This window comes from Aquarana catesbeiana, linkage group LG03, assembly GCF_042186555.1.
Source record: "Aquarana catesbeiana isolate 2022-GZ linkage group LG03, ASM4218655v1, whole genome shotgun sequence".
Classification (NCBI taxonomy): domain Eukaryota; kingdom Metazoa; phylum Chordata; class Amphibia; order Anura; family Ranidae; genus Aquarana; species Aquarana catesbeiana.
The window spans coordinates 78,145,704-78,170,091 of record NC_133326.1 but is presented as its reverse complement, the minus strand read 5'-3'; the positions used below and the strand labels follow the sequence as shown (position 1 = coordinate 78,170,091).

The window sequence follows — 24,388 nt, the reverse complement described above, 5'->3', positions numbered from 1 at the left end:
CTCCTGATCGATTTAACTTGACAGATAGTAACCCACGTTTCAAACTTCCATTTTGCCGCGTTTACATGCTGTGTTAACATTTAGAAGCAGGAGTTTGTTTTTTATATGTTTTAAATGGCCAAAAACGAAAAACGCCTATAAACGAAGCTCGTCTAAACGTGGCTTACCGCGTTTAGAAGCGTTTGGCGTCTGAAACATCGTAAAAACGTTAGCATCTGAACTCATGTTTTTGCCTTAAAAAAAATGCCTATAAACGCAGCGGCCTAAAAACAACAGTAAACGAACCTGTTTACATGTACACATAAGATAACATTGAATGAGTTCAGGGGCAGCTGAAAAAAAAAAAAGTGTCCAACTGCCTCTGAACGTCCGTTTAGCACCAACAGTGTACATGGGGGCCTTAGACCCCTTTCACACCGAGGGCGTTTTGCAGGCACTATAGCGTTAAAAATAGCGCCTGCAATCCACCCTCAAACAGCTGCAGCATTGTCTCCAGTGTGAAAACCCGAGGGCTTTCACATCGGAGCGCTGCGCTGGCAGGATGGGAAAAAAAGTCCTGCCAGCAGCTTCTTTGGAGTGGTGTGTTTACCGCTCCTCCTCCGCTGCTCCCCATTGAAGTCAATAGGGCAGCGCTGGGATACCGCCGGCAAAACGTCGCTATTGAGGCACATTGCGGGCGGTCTTAACCCTTTCTCGGCCACTAGCGGGGGGTAAAAGCGCCCTACTAGCGGACAAAATGCGCCGCTAATCCGACGGTAAAATGCCGCTAAAAATAGCGGCGTCTTACCGCCGATGCTATGGGCGGCCCGGTATCAAAGGGCTCTTGCTATTGCGTTCTGCCGACAGGGAGAGGGGGGACAAGGAGCAGAACACAATGATTACTGCTGGCGGCGTAACTGTATGTTAAAAAAAACCCACGCACACGTCAGGTTGGTTGGTTGTCGATCGATGGAAAGACTTCGGTACAGTCAGCTTGCCCGCACATGGATCGAATCTTGGCTAGAACTGGCCAATTTTTAATCCACGTATGCCCGGTTTAACACAAACGATATTAGTGTGGCGATTTTCCCCGCTGTGCCTTTGTGTTCTGACAGAGGGATGCCCCCGCTGTCATTGGCTGCCATTGGTTTCTCCAGCATGTCTCTTCTGGCTTCTATCAGAAAGACAGCTGTAAACACTAACTGAATGTCAACTGGTCCTTTTGAACCAGCCAATATTCAGGCTGTGTGTACCTGGTCTAAGGGCTCATGCACATGGGCATAGAATGTAGAATATGGCTGTACGTTGTATACACTTCATCAGTAGTGGCTGGTGAAGTTTTAGGATGGGGGGGGCGCCAGACCCCGCCCTTCCTTTTTGAACCCTCCCACTTGGTGAAAATGGTCGTGGCTCTAAGGTGGTGTAGTTAGCGTCTGAGATGAACGAGGGATGGAGGGACAGCAGGCCCAGATCCTGCACAACAATAGAAATATGTGTATTCTAGAAAGTTTAACAATCAGCAGATAAAGATATTCCAAACACCTGGTGTTAGCACTTCATCATCCCGGCACCATGGTTGTTATGGTGTCAGGATGATTGAAGTGCATTATTTCTATTATTACATTGTAATATAAAATGAAATAATTCAACTCACCATAATGCAGAATCAGTGGGAGCCCTGAGCGTGTCACTAGCCACGTAGCCTGCCACCAGATGCCATCAGGTGTCCTCAGCAGAGTCCATCCTTACATGCAGCCTGTGTCCCCCAAATGCAGCCTTGCCTGTGTCACATCGAACACCCCCCCCCGTTCTCCGTGGGAGCACATCGGTACTACTTACCTTGCTGTGTGTTGTCCTCTCCTGTCCTGCGGTGTCCTCTTCCACAATGGCGATGGAGGGGTCCGTCCGTTCCTCTAATACTTCCTGTTTCCTTTCTCCCGGGCGCAATGGAAGCATTAAAACAGGAAGTGACATCAAATGTCAATCAAACCGCCCGGCCGTAGTAATATATACTACAAGCGCCAGGCGGAAGCTACTCGGCGATTTGGAAAGCGTTGCAAGGCAGCCTAAACGCCCGCAAATGGAGCGCCGCTTCTGCAATCTTGTGATTGCATAGACGTGGCGCTTCCCATAAGTGCACTGTGTCTGGCGTCACACTGTATCCGGCATCTGAACACAGTGCACTTAAGGCCCTTTTTTTGTATTTTTTTTTTTTTTAAAGGGCCAGTATTAATATTTTTTTTTTTTGACTGCCTGGGGGGGGGGGCGCCACTGCACTTCATATACCCGATTACAGCTTTATCCTGTATTTCACGGGTGGCTGTAGGCAACAGCTGTGGCTTCCAGGTGCTGAAATACACCAATATTTTACAATATGCACCCAATACGCCTGAGTGTATGAGTCCTAATAAGAATGACTTAATTTGCACAACTAAAGAAATAAAAAGAACAATGGCATATCAGTATAGAAAGCAGTTATTGTTCCTGATATTAGATTTATAAAGCATACAGTTGGTGGCCTCACCCTCAGCCCGACTCGTGAAATCATTAGAAATGCAAAGTCCTGTAACGCTATGTCTGCTGGGTGGATCGTTCCTCCCCTACAGAAAAAGAAATGCCGTGGATACCGGTGTTCAGAAGAATGCAGAAGTTTTGACTTTTCTGTTGTGTTTTTTCAGCCTGTGTGAGCCATTACCCCCATCAGTCTTGTTCAATCCAAGGGGAAATGGAAGGGCTCATGCATACTAGCACATTATAACATGAACTTGCAGGTGAACCTTTTTTTTTTTTCGTTTCAGCTTCGTTTAACTACCGCTTTAAAGAGGAACTCATTTTTGAAAATGAAAAAAAGTGAGCAGCTACAAAAACTGTAGCTGCTGACTTTTAATAAACAGACACTCACCTGGCCAAATTCAACATTAAATTGGTGGAAGATGTCATGTCTAACCTCTCACTGCATCCCTTTGATTATTTTTTCATGAACCATAATGTCCCCCGCTCATACTTTTTTAGATACATGCAGTTCTTTCATGCTTTCAGGAGTCAATTCCCCACTGGGGAGGTACAGATGGTCTCCTCAGACCTGGAATGAATTCTACGCTATGATTGCTTGGAGAAACCCACCTCCATATGCTCACCTTCTCAGTCTCCTCTCCTGACCGAGGGAGAGACTCCGACAACAATGATCAATTGACGCTCCCGAGTTGAACTCGGAGGACTGGGACAACATATGGGACTTCCCAAAATATCGGTTTCTTTAAGAGACCGACTTGTGCAATACAAGATAGGGCCTATATTACTCCCTATAGACTATGGACTAAGCAAGATGGGGTCTGCTCCTTCTTCTGAATGTTGGTGCTGTGGCCAGTGCCCAGGGGATTTTATCCACATATTCTGATCCTGCCCCAACATAACCATATACTGGTCACAGATGCTTACGGTGATCAATCTCATTGCCGATATTTCCATAATCCCGTCTCCAAAAGGTTTGCCTGCTTGGTCTGGTGGTGGACACAGCCCCCGGGTTGGCAGACAGGACTCCGATTGACCTTTTACTATTCTACGCCAGGAAAGCCATCACACTACACTGGAAGAAGCAGGCATCCCCTCCTCTTACTGCATGGAAACGCTTAGTTAATAGCGATCTTCTATATTATCGAGACACATACCTTCACATAGGTTGCCCCAAGAAGTATGAAAAAATCTGGGCCAAATGGCTTGTAGAACCATCCACGGCTGTAGACCACTAACAAATTTTACCGTCAACCACACCTACGCTCTCTATTAGCTGAAAAATTAATCAAGTTTTGGTTTTGGGGTTTTAAGTAATTGATAGGGACTTCCCGGGCGGTGGTACACAGGTCTTGATACAGATAAATACTTTATAGGTGAGATGCAGCTGGCTAAGCTACCCGGTTTTACCATAAATTACTTCTTGTGACTTAGTCACCCCTGCGTGGGTAAATGCCGAAACTGTAAGGCTCCATGCACACAGGACGCTCAAAAAAGTCGATCTGAACGTTGGATTGCTGGCAGGAAAACGCTGCTTTAGAAACGCAATTTTATCAGCATTTTCCATTGCCGTCAATGCACGTTTAGCGGCACTAGCTTTCAGCCACGTTTCTCTGCCTCTATTCAAAGTCAATGGTTTCCTATGGGAGCCCACTGATTTGAATAGAAGTCGCACCGCAAGTCGGTTCATCATGATCTGACTTGCGGTGTGACTTGTGTGCTGAGGATGAAGTGGGAACCCCGCTATAAATGAAAAAAAAAAAAAAAAAAAAAATGGGCGTGGGGTTCCCCCTCGGATGATAGCATGGGGTCCCCCCAAAATCCATACAAAACCCTTATCCGAGCACGCAGCCCGGCCGGTCAGGGAAGGGTGTGGGGACTAGCGATCGACCCCCCCCCCCCCTCCTGAACCGTACCAGGCCGCATGCCCTCAACATGGGGGGGTAGGTGCGACTTCTATTCAAGTCAATGGGCTCCCATAGGGAACCAATGATTTTGAATAAAGGCAGAGAAATGCCTAACGAGGCTTAGAGCTCTTTTTACAGCGTTAACCCTCGTTTAAAACCTTTTACCGGCATCTGGCGTTTCCAGGACTGCTCTTGAACGCAATTTTATGGCGTTCAGAAAACAGCCCCTAAGCTCCACTGCTGATAAATGTCTATGTGTGCATGGACACATAGGATAACAGAGTTTATGGGCTTTAAAAAAAAGAAAAAAAAAAAACAAAACGCCCAAACTACAAAAAAACGACCGTTTTTTAGCTCCAGTGTGCATGGAGCCTTAATGGTTTGTTCGTCTTATACGTACATTCGTACGTTTTGTTTTGCACAAGAAAACAAAAAAGGATTTATATCAATAAAAAAAAAAAAACAGACACTCACCTGTCCCCGGATCCAGCTCTGTCCTCACCTGAGCCGGTTTTCCCTCCAGTCTTCGGTCCCCGGTGCCAGCATCTCAACTGTGGGCACCAGACAGCTTTGTGCTTTACAGCCCAGTGCCCACTGCTCACGCACGAGCAGCGCTTCACATTGTGAATAGTCCTGCAGTCTTCTGGAATCCGATGTGTCCCAGAAGACTGCAGGGAGGGAGAAGAACTTTCACTCAGATCGCCTAAGGCTCAATTCACACCTGGGCGATTGTGCCCACGATTCAGAATCGCTGCAAAACGCACAGCGCATTTGTGATGCCATTATTTATTAATGGCACCCCAAACACGGTGTGCTTTTGCCGCGATTGGCACAGCATTTGGGGTGCCATTGAGAAATAATGGCATCGCAAATGCGCCCCGCATTTTGCTGTGATTCAGAACGCCAAGGTCTGAATGGAGCCTAAAAGTGGCAGCGGTACCTGCAAACCCGGAAGGAAGACCGGGTGAAGATTAAAGCATCTTCAGCAGTGACAGAGTGCCCCTTGAGGGTTTAGTTTCAAGGCAAGTCTCTTATAATGTGCTAGTACATGCGGTGCATGCTAGCACATTATTATATTGCCTCGCAGGGGAAACTACCCATGCAAGGCAATTGCAGTTTGCTACTGCTTTAAGTAGTGGACTATACAGTGTATGCATTTTGGAGAATAAAGCCGATCAAAATTTGGCCAGTTCAAATTCTGTACAACCACCTATCGTATTTTCTCCACTCAATCAGCACCGCCAGCTATAGCCTGCAGCACTGATCAGTGTATTCTGATGGTGGGGAACTGTTCCCGCTGTCAGAATACAATAACTCAGCAGGGAGGATTCTTCCATTCACATCGAGTGTGTGGATGGGGGAATGGAATCTGTTTTTTGTGTACTCTAGTGAAACAGTTCTAGGGGGCTCCAATGGGACTGAGCAGTGTTGGCACCACTACGACAGTTAGTGTGTTAGGACTATATAACACCTCCATCTTCTCCACAACTTGTAGTCCATAGAGATAGCAGGGAACAATGCTGACTGATAACAGTAACAAATGCAAGCCGGCAGCTCGACAACTTCTCTATTAGGAAACTTATTTGAGAACTACAGCAGTAAGTTAGTCATTCGGATTTTAGAATTTCGGCTTTTTAAGAATTATCGAAACAAGGAATACCGCATCTAAATGAATGGACTGTAACAAATTCAAATTTTCCCGAAGTTACTAATTTATTCAAAATATCACATTTTGATCATAATAAATGACCCCCAAAAAAAAAACAAAATTTTTAGGCAGTGCACATGTCTAGTCCAGAGAGTACAGAAAGTCATCAGCTCACAAGATGAACAGCTCTCTTATATTTGCACTTGTTGAACAGATATAATAAAACATTCTCAATGATGTATATCCAGCAGACCAAAAGGGAACAGATAGGAGGAATTTATTGTTAGCATTTACATACATTTTATATATATTTTTTTTTACTTTCTTTAAAACAAAAAAAAATGTAAATAAAATCTAATTTCTTCATAAAGTTAAGCTAACATGTATTCTGCTACAGGTTTTTGGTAACAAAAATAAAAAATAAAAATCCCAATAAGTGTATATGGATTGGTTTGTGCTAAAGAGATATAGATAGATAGATAGATAGATAGATAGATAGATAGATAGATAGATAGATAGATAGATAGATAGATAGATAGATAGATAGATAGATAGATAGATAGATAGATAGAGAGAGACTCTAATATTTATTTAAAAAATCATTTTAATAATAGTAATGGTGGAGATCAGCGACTTATAGCACTAGAGGACTGCAATATTGCAGTGGAAAAATATAGCACTAACTGACTAACTTTGTGTGAACCAGTGACACTAATACAGTGATCAGTGCTAAAAATATGCACTGTTACTGTACTAATGACACTAGCTGGGAAGGGGTTAAACATCTAGGGTGATCAAAGCGTAATATTTGTGTCTAACCATTGTTTATGTGTACACAGTGTGCAATTTTTACTAAAGGATGTGCTGGATTTTATTCCCCGCTTTGCATGGAAACAAAGTACACAACATCCCTGCTGAAAGGCAGAGCTCTGCATTGTTTACATAGGTAGAGCTCCGTTCTGTTACTCTGAACAGCTTTGTTTTCAAAATGTCATTTACATAAAATGTTATAGTCACAGAAGTTCCAGCGTTGCGGGGGTTATTTTTTTTTACATTAAAGTTCTGAAGGCCCTATCTGTCCTCTCCTCCATTCAGAAAAGGCATTGTCCCTTTGGACCTCTTGGGTGACTCACTATCTTTCACCTAATTTTAAGGAATCCTTATTACTCCCGTGATTAGGAACTCCTTCCAATCCTATTAGAGACGTCTTTCAGCCCTCCTAAGGTGGTGCCCGGGGATTCCCCTCCCTTATTTTCTTCTCATCTTTCTCCTCCGTTTCTTCCCGATTTCTTCTCTCTTTTTCTGCTAGTTGTTTGTCCATAGGTGCTGATGCTGCCCACATAAGTGGTGAGTAATGTGCATCACTATTGTACCTTTTCTACCACACTGTTGCACTACTCCCAAATTGATGGGTTACGCCTGTTTCAGTCCCCACAGTCTCCTCTCCTCTACATTCCAGCAGTTGGATGTCCTCTGATGCAGTGGTGCATTTAGGTTTTGTGCTGCCCTAGGCCTGACTGAACTCGTGCACCCCCTAATTTAAATATGACCCACTCCTCCCTGTCAAGGCCACACCCCTTCCTGTTTAAGACCCACCCTATAATCTGTAAATCACACCCCCTCCTCCGCCGCACCATTCAGAAAGTGCAACGTGCTTCGGACATGTGCAGTAGGGAATGGGACATAATGGCGGCAACAGCACCCGAGAGCCAATCCACAAATTGGCTGGGGTGTCGACATTGTGGGAACCCTGGACAGGTAAGTGTCCTAATATTGAAAGTCAGCAGCTAAAGTATTTGTAGCTGCTGACTTTGGGCCCTTTCACATGGGCTGTCCGATCAGGTCAGTCTGTCACTTTTTCAGGCAGACCTGATCAGACGCTTCATTCACTCCTATGGAGCGGTGGATGTCAGTGGTGACATGTCTGCTGACACCCGCTCCTATCCGATCCGGTCCTGTCTGCAAAATCAAGACAGATGGAGACCTGATTTTTCATCCGTCTGGTGGATCGGATCGGATGAAAACGGACAGGTGGATCCATTTATCAGATCCCCCCATAGAGGACAGCGGGGCTCTGACAGGTCTGTCCCTGCACAGTGAGTGGAGATGGACCTGTCATCTGCCTGATCAACGGAGCGATCCCCCACTGAGCAAAGCGGAGTCCATCGGGAGGACCGCCCATGTGAAAGAGTCCTTTTAAATTTTAACACGGGGGGTAAGGGAGGCGGAAATTCTCTTTAACCACTTGCTTTCTGGGCACTTAAACCCCCCTCCTGCCCAGACCAATTTTCAGCTTTCAGCGCTGACGCACTTTGAATGTCAATTGCGCGGTCATAAAACAATGTACCCAAATGAAATTTTTATCATTTTTTCCCACAAATAGAGCTTTCTTTTGGTGGTATTTAATTGCAGCTGGGTTTTTTATTTTTTGCTAAACAAACAAAAAAAGATGGAAATTTTTGAAAAAAAAAAAAAAAAAAATCATGTTTAATAGTTTGTTATAAAATTTTGCAAACAGGTAATTTTTCTCCTTCATTGATATGCGCTTATGAGGCGGCACTGGTGGGCACAGTTAAGGCGGCACTGATGGGGACAGTTAAGGCGGCACTGATGGGGACAGATAAGGCGGCACTGATGGGGACAGATAAGGCGGCACTGATGGGAACAGATAAGGCGGCACAGATGGGGACAGATAAGGCGGCACAGATGGGGACAGATAAGGCGGCACAGATGGGGACAGATAAGGCGGCACAGATGGGGACAGATAAGGCGGCACAGATGGGGACAGATAAGGCGGCACAGATGGGGACAGATAAGGCGGCACAGATGGGGACAGATAAGGCGGCACAGATGGGGACAGATAAGGCGGCACAGATGGGGACAGATAAGGCGGCACAGATGGGGACAGATAAGGCGGCACTGATAGGTACCACTGATGGGGGCACTGATGGGTGGCACTGATGGGCAGTGATGGGCACTGGCAGGTGACACTGATGGGCACTGATAGGTGGCACTGATGGGCAGCACTGTTGCACTGATGTGGGCGCTGATGGGTGGCACTGATGGGTGATGCTGGCGGGCACTGGTAGGCGGCACTGCTGCCTATTGCTTTGTGACAGATGATTGCCGTGATCGGGACTGATGTCCCGATCACGGCCGCCGGTGATCGGGTTTTTTTTTCCTCCTCACGCTGTCATTGGCTAACAGCTGATCATGTGGTAAGGGGTCAGGATCGACCCCTTACTCTGATCTGTGATCAGGCGAGTCTCATAGACTCGCTGATCACCGAGCGCGCCGCGCAGGCCGCTCGTGCATGGGACAACGTCAATAGATGTCGTCCCAGCAATTTAGATCCGCGCTGTTGCCGTCATTTGGCAATGGCCCAGATCTGAAGGGGTTAATGAGTTTGAAATGATTTCAGAATGCATGGGGAACTTTGCACATGCTGAAATCAATGCAAACTCACTAAACAGTCCACATTCAGTGAAAGTTCATGCACTGCAAAGTTTGCAGTACATGAAATTTCACTGAATGTGGACTGTTTAATGAGTTTGTAGCATGGATCACTTTGCAACATCATGATCTGTATATTTACATATGGAACACTAAGTGATTGGCTGCTTGGCACACGCACATTACAATAGTAATATAAATTCATTGAAATAGACGTGAACAAAATGCTTTAGGAAATAATGGAGTGAGAATCAAACAAACATCCAGTCTATAGGCAGCTGCTAAAAAAAATCCAGATGAGATCCAAACATAAAAATATAGCAGAAATGAGCACTGTTAACTGTTAATTGCTATAGCAATAGAAATTCATTTCACCTGTTGTCCTGGCCCCTGCCTGGGGTTCCCCTCATGCTCCTCTCTCCCCCTCCTCCCATCATCACAGATACCCGGGCCAAGGAGAAGATGCAGCCAGTGAACGAAAGCCGCACGGAGGAGGGTAGGCAGAGCATTAGGCTCCGCCTCCGCCAGTCAGATGGAATGCAGCCAGTCACCGGCCACTTATGGGGACGCCAGTCACTCCCCTCGGCCAAGCACGCCCAAACAACTGCTGCCCATAATATTTACTAGGGCTGCACTACATCAAGACGGGAGACGGGAGGCAGTCACAGGGGGAAGCCTCGGGAGCCGGTGTTCTGCTGAGAAAGTTCCGCTCGGTGGATAAGGACCCCCCTCTACTGCGCAGGTGCTGCGCCTGCGCAGTAGGATCCTGCAGGAAATAGCCGAAGGTGAATAGGTGAAAATCAGCTGTACACGGCGCCTGTAAGAGGGCCCCTCGTGGGTTCGCTTCGCTCGCCACGCTTCGGGCACGGCTTTGCTTGGCTCTTTTTTATTCCCCCTCTAGGTCCACTTGGATGGTGGGGAAGGAACCTGGACCTAGGGCGCAGGCGCCGTGTACAGCTGATTGAAGATTTTGAGCTTCGGCTATCTCCGGTGGCTCATAGTAGTTCGTACTGCGCAGGCGCTGCGCCTGCGCACTACAGGGGGGTCCTTATCCGCCGAGGGAACTTTCTCGGCAAGACACCGGGACTCAGTAGGATGGGTTGGGGGGGGACTTTTTCTCGTGCGGCGGCTTGGCTTTCCTTGTCGGCCTAGGCTAAAAGACAGCACTGCTCTGATGTCATCAGGACCAGTGCAGAGCCCAGAGCACTGAACCGGACTGGAGGAGGACGCTCAGGGAAGACCAGAGGAGTAGAAGAGAGTGCCAGCTGCCGGGGGAGTGTTGGATCTGGAAGATTTTCACTTTTCCCTGAGATGGGCATTAAATAGACATTACAGAGAAAACTTTGGATTTGGTCTAAAAGAAGGAACAATAAATTCCTCTCACATGGAAATACAGTTTAGGAAGCCGTATTATGTGTACAAAGTGAACCTCGGTGACTCGGGAGTTACAGACATGAATCAATGGAGGAATTTCAATTATACAATGATGGATGGATGGATGGATGGATGGATGGATGGATGGGATGAAATAGGATGGGTGGATGAATGGCAAAGGATGGAATGGAATAGGATGGAATGGATGGGATAGGATAAAAAAGGATGGAAAGGAATGGGGTAGATGAGACAGGATGAGATAGGATGGATGAATGGAATTGAATAAATTGATGGGGTAGAATGGATGGATCAGACAGGATGGAATGGGATGAGATGGGATAGATTGATGGATCAGATAGGATCGGATGGGATAGTATAGAATGCATCAATGGGATAAAATGAATTGAAGGGATAGGCTGGGACAGGATGGATGGATGGATGGATGGATGGATGGATGAGGAGGCCACACAGATGTGAACAGACGTTGATTCCTCTCTGATCTCCATGCGTTTTACACACACACTTCCCTGCTCCGGCCTCATTCTTGTTTCCACAAACACCCGGATCCCTCAGGACCCGATACTCCGAGTCATTGCTTTACCGGAACAGCAGCGCTTACTTGGTAATATTGGAATCTGTGCACAGCTAATGGAGATGAACCCCGGAGATTAATCATTTCACAATGGATTCATGTTCTGTACTGAACAAGCAGCCCTAACCGTCCTCCATATAGGACAGCGCCATCCCCGCACACCAACGCTGGATTCACCCCGGGTGGGGGAAGATTTTTTTGAAGTTCACCCGAATCATAAAGATTGTATTAAGCCTGAGTTCACACTTGTGCAATCTCTGATATCGCATGCGATTCACACCCGCACCTCAGGTGCAGATCACATGCGATGTCTGAGCAATGAAAGAACTGCGCTATACCATAAATAATGTATGCATAAAAATAAATTAAAAATAAATTAATACAAATAAAACGGATGTGGGAAAACCTCAAATATAAATGTATACATTGAGCGTAGCCGCGGGCATGTATAGGAAGGTACCGCAACCCAAATCACGGACATAAGAGCAAAGAAAAAATGGCCATAGTGTAACTCCGATAAGACAATTTCTTAGTATATGGTAGAAAACTTACAGAATAGTAGTTAAAAAGAGCAAAATCGCCACCCGGCTGGCGAGCGCCCGTTCAGGATGAGATGCGATGATGTCAGAACGTCAACCTCCCGACATACGTTTACTCTGTAGCTGACGTCGTCTGGGGATTGCGGTACCTTCCTATACATGCCCGCGGCTACGCTGCTAGAGGGATGCTCTATTCCTGGTTGGATATCTGGATTTAAGGTCCTATATGTGCCTGGTCTGCCTACCATATGCCACGCTGCATAGAGGGATGTTTTATTGCCTACTGCCTACCCGGTCTCTGGTTTGTCTATGAGCCTGTTGAGCTTGTTATCTGATAAACGTGCATTTTAGGTGGTGGAGGATCACTGCGAGGGGTGTTTTCAATTCCCTACCTTTCCACACTGATCCCTATGAAGAGCTATCAGGGGACTCTTCCCATTCCCCTAGAAGATTTTCCGATTTTCTGGTCTATGGACTTTGCTACATAATATTAATATATCATCACTACTTATGGTTTCTCACTTATTTTTTGGTTTTGGCACTGTTGATTTATATGCACTCAATATTATCCAAATATTGTTTGAATTTTTGTCTCATACAATTTGCTATATAATTTCAATGTATACATTTATATTTGATGTTTTCCCACATCCTTTTTATTTGTATTAATTTATTTTTATGTAGGGCTGAAACAACTAATCAATTAATCGACAACTAATCGATTATAAAATTAATCGATTACTGTTTTCATAATCGATTAATCGGCCAGTAACATAATGGGGTTAAAAAAAACTAAAACAAGCCCTTTATAGTACAAAAAGAGCAAATAATCCCAACTGTAGATGTTACTTTCACAGTTCTACAGTAAAAAAAAATGAACCCCTTACAGTAGTGATTATCTGTTTTTTTTTGTTTTTGTTTTTTTTTTTACTATAAAGGGCTAATTTTAGTTTTTTTTAACCCCACTATGTTACTAAACGTCTTAGACCTGGTTCACATCTATGTGTTTTTTGGTGTTTTTTTGCAGAAGCGCACTGCAGTTCATTAACATGGTTTCCCATTGGACACGTTCACCTCTATGCTTTTTTCAGCCGCTGCGTATTTGGAAAGGGTCAGGGACCTTTTTTTAACACAAAAATGGTGCTTTTTTGGTTCAATATACTTCAGTGGAGAATCTGCAGAAAAGCTTTTAATGCATTTTTGCAGCAATTTGTGTTTTTTAATCTGCACAACAACAAATTGGCCAAAAAAAATGCAAAAAAGCAAATCGCCGCAAAATCACGTGCGCAAAACATCAAAACGCACAGCAAACAGCACTGCAGAAACAGATCAAAAGCAAACTGCCTAGGTGTAAACCGAGCCTTATTCTGGCCACACGGATCAATTTTCAGACGAGAATATTCAGACGAAAAATCTTTGTATATTCGCTGAATGAAAGAATTTTGTTTGAAATTTTCACTTGTTTTTAACATTCTGTTTTTAAAATGAATGTAATTTCTGAGCGAAAACCACATACACTGTCTGAAAATTCCTTTGACCAAGAAGTTTTCTATTTCCAAATTTTCCTGTCACTGTGGTTGAAAATGAACGTCGACTTGACCCCACTAACGATTAGAAAATTGAACGAACGTTCTTAAAATGAAATTTTTTTTTTTTTGATGAAGACATTTGATCTCTGAGTCTGATAATATTTATCAGATTCACCCTTTAATAGTATGTACAGTATATCTCCTCTAATAGTATTTACAGTATATAACTCCTCTAATAGTATATACAGTATATCTCTTCTGTCTGTTATTCTCAGAGTGGATTAGATATTTTGCTCCCTAACCATATACCGTATATACTTGAGTATAAGTCGTTCCGAGTATAAGTCGAGGCCCTAATTTACCACAAAAAAATGGGAAAAACTTATTGACCCGAGTATAAGACGAGGGTGAGAAATGCACAGCTACTGTAAGTGGAAAAGAGGGTCAACAATGCCCATTTGCAGCATCACTGTGCCCATTTGCAGCCATAGGTCCCCTGAACTTCAAACTCGGTAGTTAAGGGTTCCTAGATGCCCCCTAGCTGCAGCCAAAAATTGTGGTCTCTGAACCCAAAGGGTCCCGAAATGACATTGCTGCAGATGGACACAGTTGACCGAATTTGGGGCCCCGTATCTCGGGGCCACTTAGTGCTAAGAACCCCAAATTTGGTGTGCAAACCCAGTGGAACTGGTACCATAAAATTTCCAAAGCTGGGGTTTCTAGCACCAAGTGGCCCCGAGATACAGGGCCCCAAAAATCAGTTCAGAAAATGTCAAGCACTTTTCTGCAGCAGAGAATGACATTTTCCGAACCGATTTTGGGGCCCCGTATCTCGGGGACACTTAGTGCTAGGAACTTCAGCTTTGGATATGTTGTGGTACCAGTTCCACTGGGTTTGCACACAGAATTTGGGGTTCCTAGCACCAAGTAGACCTGAGATACGAGGCCCCAAAGTCGGTTCGGAAAATGACATTATTTGCTGCAGAAAAGTGCTTGACTCAAGTATAAGTCGAGGGGGCACTTTCAGCACAAAAAAAAAGTGCTGAAAAACTCGACTTATACTCGAGTATATACGGTAGTTGGTTATTTATATTTACCGTGCATAGAGATATTTAAGAATAAATTGCCTTTTTTTAAAACTTTACATATTACGGTAACTAAATTATACGGCACACTTTTTTCTTTTTTTTTTAAGGTTATTTAACCGATTAATTAAAACAATAATCGGCCAACTAATCGATCATGAAAATAATCGTTAGTTGCAGCCCTATTTTTATGCATACATTATTTATGGTATAGCGCATTTCTTTGTTTTTTCTATATTGTTGTGCATATTGCACATTTGAACTGCAGCTTTCTTAGGGGTCTTTTTTGTTTTTTATGATGTCTGAGCAATGACAGTTGTATGGCTGAACTCGCATTGAATTTGCACAGAAAAAGGTGAAGGTGTTTTTCTCCGCACTAGGATTGGATCTCATGGGTGTTCTCACCTATGTGATCCGATTCCTGTGCGAGTTGACAATTTGCACTGCGATCCGATCGGGGGTGTCATTCAGGGCTGGTTCACACTGCAGCAATGCTGAAAATCCACTGCGGGTTCCCGCATCGCATGTCTCCCGGTGGAAGTTCACACTGCCCTATGCCAACTGCTGCGAGTGTCAGTTAAAAGTTAATGACCCCCAAATCAATTTGCATATGTCAGTGCGATCTGCAAACTCGGACAGGAATCGGATTGTATGGGTGTGAACACTGATGTGATCCGATTCTGCTGCGGACCAAAAAAAAAAGGGTCCTGTGCGAGTTTGGTCTGAACGCGATGCAAATTTAGCCATATGATCTGTATGCCTGAAATCGCATTGCACAGACATCATCGCATGTGATTTGCAATGCAGTGCGGTGCATGTGATCTCGCATCATGCAGCAGTGTGAACTGGCCCTAAAACCCCATTCCCAATACTGTAGCGTGACATCAGGAGTCACATTTATGCTGCGTTCTTCATGCGTTGTCACAATTATAGCAGATCATTTGTTTTCAATGGTCTTCCCTACATGTCACACCAACAGCAAAGAAGCTCTCACACTTTTTTAGCCTTGCATGGTGTTTAGCTGAGTGTTTGTCGCACGTTCTGCCATACTAGGTGTGTTTGGGGTGTCATTAACAATGAATAACAATACAAGTGCGCCGTGTTGGGTTTCACAAGTTCTAAAATATGTGCCAAAAGGTGGGATTTTGCGCCCGGCCAGGTGCTGCACTGGTGTGAACTACAGAAAAAGGCCCATTACAGGGTGGATTTGATTTAAATCACTAGTAAAAAAGTCTTGATTTATATCACAATTTTTAAAGAGCAACTGTAATCTCTGTCCTGCAGTAGATCCTCCTCTGACCCGCTGTTGACTCACCGACAGTCCCATTCACTTTAATGGGAAGGCTGGTGATGTGGCAGTGACACAACAAGGTGAGGGACGTGGCGGCAGCGGGTGAATAAATGCCCACTTACAGGCGCTGCCATGATGGATCTGAAATGACAGGTGCTCTTTAAATATAAGGACTTATTCTTGCTGGTAGTTAGAATCTTTAATATTTGCAAAAAAAATGAAGGTTTCCTATTTAGAATAATAAGCTGTCAGGTTAGTAAAACAGCGATATCAGAACTGATTCAATCATACAGTTTGTAGTGTACATAGATTTGCAAAACAATGGGATAAAGGAATATTCCTGAACTTTGTTTTATCTCATGGTTACTGTGAAATTGTGTGAATGCATCAATGCAGTGCATGTTCTCAGCCTGCAGAGCTTGGATTCATTAAAATCCAAAAATGTAAATATTGCAGAATATACAGCCTCATGCTACATAACTAAGCTCCATTTCATGCTGAATAAACTAAATAATTAATCTATCTTAAATAGAAAACTATTTTAAGATAAATGCTTTTGGAGTAAAAATCTCATTAAAATAAATTTGATTAAAAAAAACAAAACAAAAAAAAAACGATTTAAACAGAAAAAAATTAAAATAATCAGAAGTTTTAGATTTTTAAAAAAAATCATTGCTTATATCCACCCTGGAAACTTGTATTTTTTTGTTTTTTTTTTTGTACAGGAAACGTGCAAACCCCGCATGTTCTGCCATTTACTGTTAATGACATCCCAAACGTACATGTGAGGTGGTGGGGGGGCGGTAAAACTCCATGGTTGAGCACTCAACTGCTAGCACCCTCTTCAGTTGCAGAGGCAGCAGCAGGGAGTGTATATTTTTTTTAAATTTAAAAACTTCCAAACATACAGCTTGTTATTAAAAACCTAGTTACATACTGTATATACAAAAAAAAAAAATACATAAACAAAAAACAAATAAGCTTACATCAGTGCCCTGGAGTAAACACATGTGGGGTCGCTTTCAGCGGGCATAGTGCCCCCCCCCACCGTCTACCATGACCCGTTCAAGGGAAAAGGGCCGCTCTCCGAACACCCGGCAATCATGTGAAACGCACGTATTTGCGGTGGACTAGTGTGGCACTCAAGAAGTTAAAGCAGGTAGTGAGGAGGCAATACAACCTGTCAAATGCTCTCTGAAGAGTGATCCGGACATGGATCACTCTTCAGATACCAAAGCACATGTGAACGAGCCCTAAAAGTGTGGAAGGAGTGAAGCTGAAAGTCCACATTCACAATGGCGCGGAGCTCCATACGGCGTGAAGAGCCGATTGTTTACATTTCTGTCCCAGCGCTGAGCTGTGTGTGGTCTGTCTATATAAGTGAATGGAGAGGCGGAGGCTCCATGGATGGGCATCGAATGAAGACAGTGTGTACCCCTTAATCCCCGTTCACATGATCAGAAAATCGTACAAAAAAATATCGCTTTTCAATCGATCGTACGATAATCTGATTGTTAGTACACAGCGTTCCAGAGCCAATTATGACAGTTCATTTGATATATACGATCGGACATGCATGAAAAGTTTCTTCGTACGATACCAGATTGTATGATTTCTGTTTAATCCGTACAGTTGTCATTTGAAAATACAATACAATACAATACAATACATGACATGACTTCCAAATTTGTATTCTGTCATACGAGAGTTTTTGTAACTTTAATAAACTCTTCATTTTTGATGTGAGACTTGCCTGTAAAAAACCCAGACGATCCCTTTGTGTGATAATCTCATCATGTGTAGCGGGCGTTACTTCCAATCTCAGCACAGCTGTGTCTCCATACATGCAGCTCCACACCAAACAGATAAACGTCCCATCACACTGTGCGGGGCTCAGCACCATGTGACGGCACATAAAATCACACGTTCTCCCGCACCAAACCACCCCGCCCCCCCCCCCCCGCCTTTTTCAGACAATTCTGGTTGCCGTTGATTTTTTTAATGCCATCCCCACACATGCAGCAATCACACGAGTATTCACACCCACCAATATGCACCGCACTGCAATATAATGCAGATTGTTGGGAAGTGATTTCAAAAATCCCATCTGCACCTTTATTGCACGTTTCACACAAACATGGCTGCCCATTGATATTAATAGGCTGCCCTAAAACACGAGACGTGGGAACACACACACACTCAGATACACCTCGGGGGGGGCAAGTCCTCAATAAAGTGAAAAGGGAATGTGACAGAACTCCCTTCTGAATTGTACGATCGTCCCTTCCTACAAAGTGCAAGACATGACACAGCGCTACTCTCATGTATATGGGGCCCCCGTATTCCACATTAGGGGCCCAACACTTGGTGACAGCAAAGTGTACAAATCTGATCAGAGATGAGAAGTCATGAATGGAGCCCCTACTACAGAGAGATCACCCCCCCCCCCAGGATGATCACATACAGAACTGGGTGACCCCCCAATATTACTACACATTATACAGGGGGGGGGGGACTCCGCCATTACTACACATTATACAGGGGGGGACTCCGCCATTACTACACATTATACAGGGGGGGGGGACTCCGCCATTACTACACATTATACAGGGGGGGGGGGGGGGGGGACTCCGCCATTACTACACATTATACAGGGGGGGGACTCCGCCATTACTACACATTATACAGGGGGGACTCCGCCATTACTACACATTATACAGGGGGGGGGGGACTCCGCCATTACTACACATTATACAGGGGGGGGGGACTCCGCCATTACTACACATTATACAGGGGGGGGACTCCGCCATTACTACACGTTATACAGGGGGGGGGGACTCCGCCATTACTACACATTATACAGGGGGGGGGACTCCGCCATTACTACACATTATACAGGGGGGGGGGGACTCCGCCATTACTACACATTATACAGGGGGGGGGGACTCCGCCATTACTACACATTATACAGGGGGGGGGGACTCCGCCATTACTACACATTATACGGGGGGGGGGGACTCCGCCATTACTACACATTATACAGAGGGGGGGGGGACTCCGCCATTACTACACATTATACAGAGGGGGGGGGGACTCCGCCATTACTACACATTATACAGAGGGGGGGGGGACTCCGCCATTACTACACATTATACAGGGGGGGGGGGGACTCCGCCATTACTACACATTATACAGGGGGGGGGGACTCCGCCATTACTACACATTATACAGGGGGGGGACTCCGCCATTACTACACGTTATACAGGGGGGGGGGACTCCGCCATTACTACACATTATACAGGGGGGGGGACTCCGCCATTACTACACATTATACAGGGGGGGGGGACTCCGCCATTACTACACATTATACAGGGGGGGGGGACTCCGCCATTACTACACATTATACAGGGGGGGGGGACTCCGCCATTACTACACATTATACAGGGGGGGGACTCCGCCATTACTACACATTATACAGGGGGGGGGACTCCGCCATTACTACACATTATACAGGGGGGGGGGGACTCCGCCATTACTACACATTATACAGAGGGGGGGGGGACTCCGCCATTACTACACATTATACAGAGGGGGGGGGGGGACTCCGCCATTACTACACATTATACAGGGGGGGGGGACTCCGCCATTACTACACATTATACAGGGGGGGGGACTCCGCCATTACTACACATTATACAGGGGGGGGGACTCCGCCATTACTACACATTATACAGGGGGGGGGACTCCGCCATTACTACACATTATATAGGGGGGGGGGGACTCCGCCATTACTACACATTATACAGGGGGGGGGGACTCCGCCATTACTACACATTATACAGGGGGGGGGGGACTCCGCCATTACTACACATTATACAGGGGGGACTCCGCCATTACTACACATTATACAGGGGGGGGGACTCCGCCATTACTACACATTATACGGGGGGGGACTCCGCCATTACTACACATTATACAGGGGGGGGACTCCGCCATTACTACACATTATACAGGGGGGGGACTCCGCCATTACTACACATTATACAGGGGGGGACTCCGCCATTACGACACATTATAGGGGGGGGGACTCCGCCATTACGACACATTATAGGGGGGGGGACTCCGCCATTACGACACATTATAGGGGGGGGGACTCCGCCATTACGACACATTATAGGGGGGGGGACTCCGCCATTATGACACATTATAGGGGGGGTGACTCCGCCATTATGACACATTATAGGGGGGGGGACTCCGCCATTATGACACATTATAGGGGGGGGGACTCCGCCATTACGACACATTATAGGGGGGGGGGACTCCACCTTTACCACACATTATATAGGGGGGGGGACTCCGCCATTACTACACATTATACAGAGGGGGGGGGGACTCCGCCATTACTACACATTATACAGGGGGGGGGGGACTCCGCCATTACTACACATTATAGGGGGGGACTAGAGGTGGTAGTGGGAGGACTGAACCATGTACAGGTAGGGGGGGTCCCCGGCACACACTTACCCCATGGTGATGGGTAGTCAGGCAGCTGCGGGTGACATCCAGCGGGAGTTCTCGGTGTCTCTCCGGCTCTCAGCGGATCACACACGCGGCTCTCATCAGTTGATCCTCACGGAGCTCCAGGCGGCACCGGGCTGAGTGTGATCCCGGGAAGGAGAGGCGGAGTCCCGGGGATGTAGTGTGCTCCGTCCTCCGGTGATCAGGATTAGTGGATCTCTCCCGTCTTCTCCGCTCTGTGTGGATGAAGTGAGAAGACCGGCGGAGAGAGCAGCCCCGGCATCCCTTTAGATGGGACTCCTCCGGGGGGCCGCTAGGTGGCGCTGGAGAGATGGAGACAGACCGAGCCGATAACTGATCGATCACTGCCAGCCCTAAAGGGGAACTCCACCCTGACTATCACAGATGACTGATAATTATAGAAACATAAAATATAAGAGGAACAAATGATTTTCCAAATGAAAGTTTCCTCTTTTTTAACTTTGTTTCTGGTCCTGTTTTCCTCTTCTCTATCCTGGATGATGTATATCATACATGTGAACGCTCGCAGTATTTAAATGTGATATTATTACTGTAATCCCGTAACCTCAAATACTCTGTACTGTGTAGGTGTTTCCTCATGTAAATTGTATATGTGTCCCTTAAAAACATCACCGAGAAGATAACAATCTCCAAGTGTGTATATCAATCGATCAATGTTCTTTTTTTATGTAATAATTGTAATTCCTTTTTAAAAAAAAACAAGTGTATGTCTTCCTTGGTACCAGTAAAGTCCATTATTCCCTTTTGGGTCCTTTTTTTTCCTTATTTAAACCTCTTGTTGATGTGTTTACAAGTGTAAGGCCGGGTTCACATTAGTGCGATGTGGGAACCCTGCGAATCCACTGCGGGTTCCCGCATCGCACCCGACTCGCACAGCAGTTCACACTGCCATATGCAAACTGCTGGGGAGTGTCAATTCATTGTTAATGACACCTCTATTTAGCTTGTATATCGCACTGCGAACTGTCAGTTCGGACATGAATCGGATGACAGAGCTGTGAACACCCATGTGATTCGATTCTGGTGCGGACCAAAAAAGGCTCCTGTGTGAGTTTAGTCCAAATGCGATGCAATTTCAGCCATACTATCTGTATGGCTGAAATCGTATCGCATGGACATCGCATGTGATTTGGCACCATGCAGCAGTGTGAACCGGTCCTAAATCATTATTTTTTTACTAGAAAATTACTTATAACCCCCAAACATTATACATTTTTTTTTAGTAAAGACCTTAGGGAATAACATGGCGATCGTTGCAATTTCTCGTTCTGATCGTTAAAAGCAAAAAAAAAATGTTTTTGATCTTTTGCTTTTGAAAAAAAAAAAAAGATATATTTGCTTCTAGCCTAGAAATGACGTCATGAGGGGCGGCTGTACTGTCTTATATCCGCCAATGTTCCTCTTCTGCCTCCCCCTGCAGTGCTGCCAGCTTCTCTTTCTCCCTCCAGCTGCACTACAGGGGGATTGGTGCCAGCACACAGTGGCGTCACTAGGGTTGGTGTCACCTGGTGCGGTAAAACATGGTGTCACCCCCCCCCTGCAGGCTAGTGTGTCGGTGCGACTCTCCTCCCTTAACCCGCCACAATAGATGGAGCTGGGATGGGATTGGGGGGGTGTGGATAGAGCTGGGATGGGATCGGGGGGGTGGATGGAGTTGGGATGGGGGGGATGGAGCTGGGATGGGATCGGGGGGTGGATGGAGTTAGGATGGGATGGGATCGAGGAGGGGGGCAGGATGGGATTGGGGGTGGATAGAGAAAAGTGTCTGAAAAAGAGAAAATATCCAGTGAGCGGCAGTTGTATGAAGAAAAAAGCCTTGTCGAGGTCAGAGGAGAATAGGAAGACTTATGATAGAAAGGGAACAGTAACTCAAATAACCACTCGTTACAACGATGATATGCAGAATACCATCTCTGAATGCACAACACATCGAACCTTGAAGCAGATGGGCTACAGCAGCAGAAGACCACAACGGGTGCCACTCCTGTCAGCTAAGAACAGGAATCTGAGGCTATAATTTGCACAGGCTCAACAAAATTGGACAACAGAAGATGGAAAAAATGTTGCCTGGTCTGATGAGTCTTGATTTCTGCTGAGACATTCAGATGGTAGAGTCAGAATCTGGCGTGAAAGCATGGATCCATCCTGCCTTGTATCAATAGTTCAGGCTGGTGGTGGTGTAATGGTGGGGGGGATATTTTCTTGGCACACTTTGGGCCCCTCAGTACCAACTGAGCATCATTTAAACACCACGGCCTACCTGAGTATTGTTGCTGATCATGTCCATCCCTCTATGACTACAGTGTCCTTATCTTCTGATGGCTCCTTCCAGCAGGATAATGCACCATGTCACAAAGCCCAAATCATCTCACCACTGGACAATGAGGTCACTGTACTCCAATGGTCTCCACAGTCACCAGATCTCAATCCAATAGAGCACCTTTGGGATTTGGTGGAACAGGAGATTTGTATTACGGATGTGCAGCCGACAAATCTGCAGTAACTGCGTGATGCTATCATGTCAATTTTCTGCACTGTAGAGATATCTGATAGATTTTCTTGCAGCTGTATATGTATGTTAGAACTCTAGCGCGGTATAACCCCACATTATCATGTCAATATGGACCAAAATCTCTGAGGAATGTTTCCAACACCTTTCTTGAATCCATGCCCTGAAGAATTGAGGCCGTTCTGAAGGCAAAAGGGGGTCAAACCCGGTACTAGCAAGGTGTAACTAATAATAAAGTATCCGGTGAGTGTATGTTACAATAAACACTAATGCCCCGTACACACGATCGGAAATGCCGCCAGCAAAAGACCGATGAGAGCTTTTGGTCGGAAATGCGACTGTGTGTATGCTCCATCGGACTTTTGCTGGCGGAATTCCAGCCAGCAAAAGATTGAGAGCAGTTTCTCTATTTTTCGGTCAGAAAAAGTTCCTATCCGAAAATGCGATCGTCTGTATGCAATTCGGATGCGCAAAAAATCACGCATGCTCGGAAACAATTTGACGCATGCTCGGAAGAATTGAACTTCATTTTCTCGGCTCGTCGTAGTGTTGTACGTCACCGCGTTCTTGATGGTCGAAAGTTCAGAGAATTTTTGTGTGACCGTGTGTATACAAGGCAAGCTTGAGCAGAATTCCGTCAGAAAAACCGTCCAAGTTTTTTCTGATGGAAATTCCGCTCGTGTGTACGGGGCATAAGGCTAGGTTCTTACTTAATCACTGAGGTACATTGCATTAACGTATAGTGAGGGGAAAAAAGTATTTGATCCCCTGCTAACTTTGTATGTTTGCCCACAGACAAAGACATGAGCAGTCTATAATTTTAATGGTAGGTTTATTTTAATAGTGAGAGACAGAATAGCATCAAAAATATCCAGAAAAGCTTATTTCAAAAAAGTTATAAATTGATTTGCATTTTAATGGGTAGAAAAAGTATTTGATCCCCTATCAATCAGCAAGATTTCTGGCTCCCAGGTGTCTTCTATATAGGTAACAAGCTGAGATTAGGAGCATTCTCTTTAAAGGGAGTGCTCCTAATCTCAGTTTGTTACCTGTATAAAAGAAACCTGTCCGCAGAAGGAATCAGTCAATCAGATTCCAATCTCTCTACCATGACCAAGACCTGTCCAAGGATGTCAGGGTAAGATTGTGGACCTACACAAGGCTGGAATGGGCAACAAGACCATCACCAAGAAGCTTGGTGAGAGGGTGACAACCGTTGGTGCGATTATCCGCAAATGGAAGAAACACAAAATAACTGTCAGTCTCCCTCAGTCTGGGGCTCCATGCAAGGTCTCACCTCGTGGAGTTTCAATGATCATGAGAATGGTGAGGAATCAGCCCAGAACTACACCGGAGAATCTTATCAATGATATCAAGGCAGCTGGAACCATAGTCACCAAGAAAACAATTG

The 24,388-nt window shown here is 45.4% G+C and overlaps 1 long non-coding RNA gene across 1 annotated transcript in view; it reads right to left on the bottom strand.

The window, feature by feature from the left end:
• Nucleotides 1-20,676, bottom strand: part of LOC141131453 (uncharacterized) — an 82,472-nt gene extending 61,796 nt beyond the window's left edge. Inside the window, exon 1 of the long non-coding RNA XR_012242780.1 lies at nucleotides 20,433-20,676. This is a non-coding gene — a long non-coding RNA (uncharacterized lncRNA). The remainder of the gene's footprint in view (nucleotides 1-20,432) is intronic.
• Nucleotides 20,677-24,388: the final 3,712 nt, after the last annotated feature.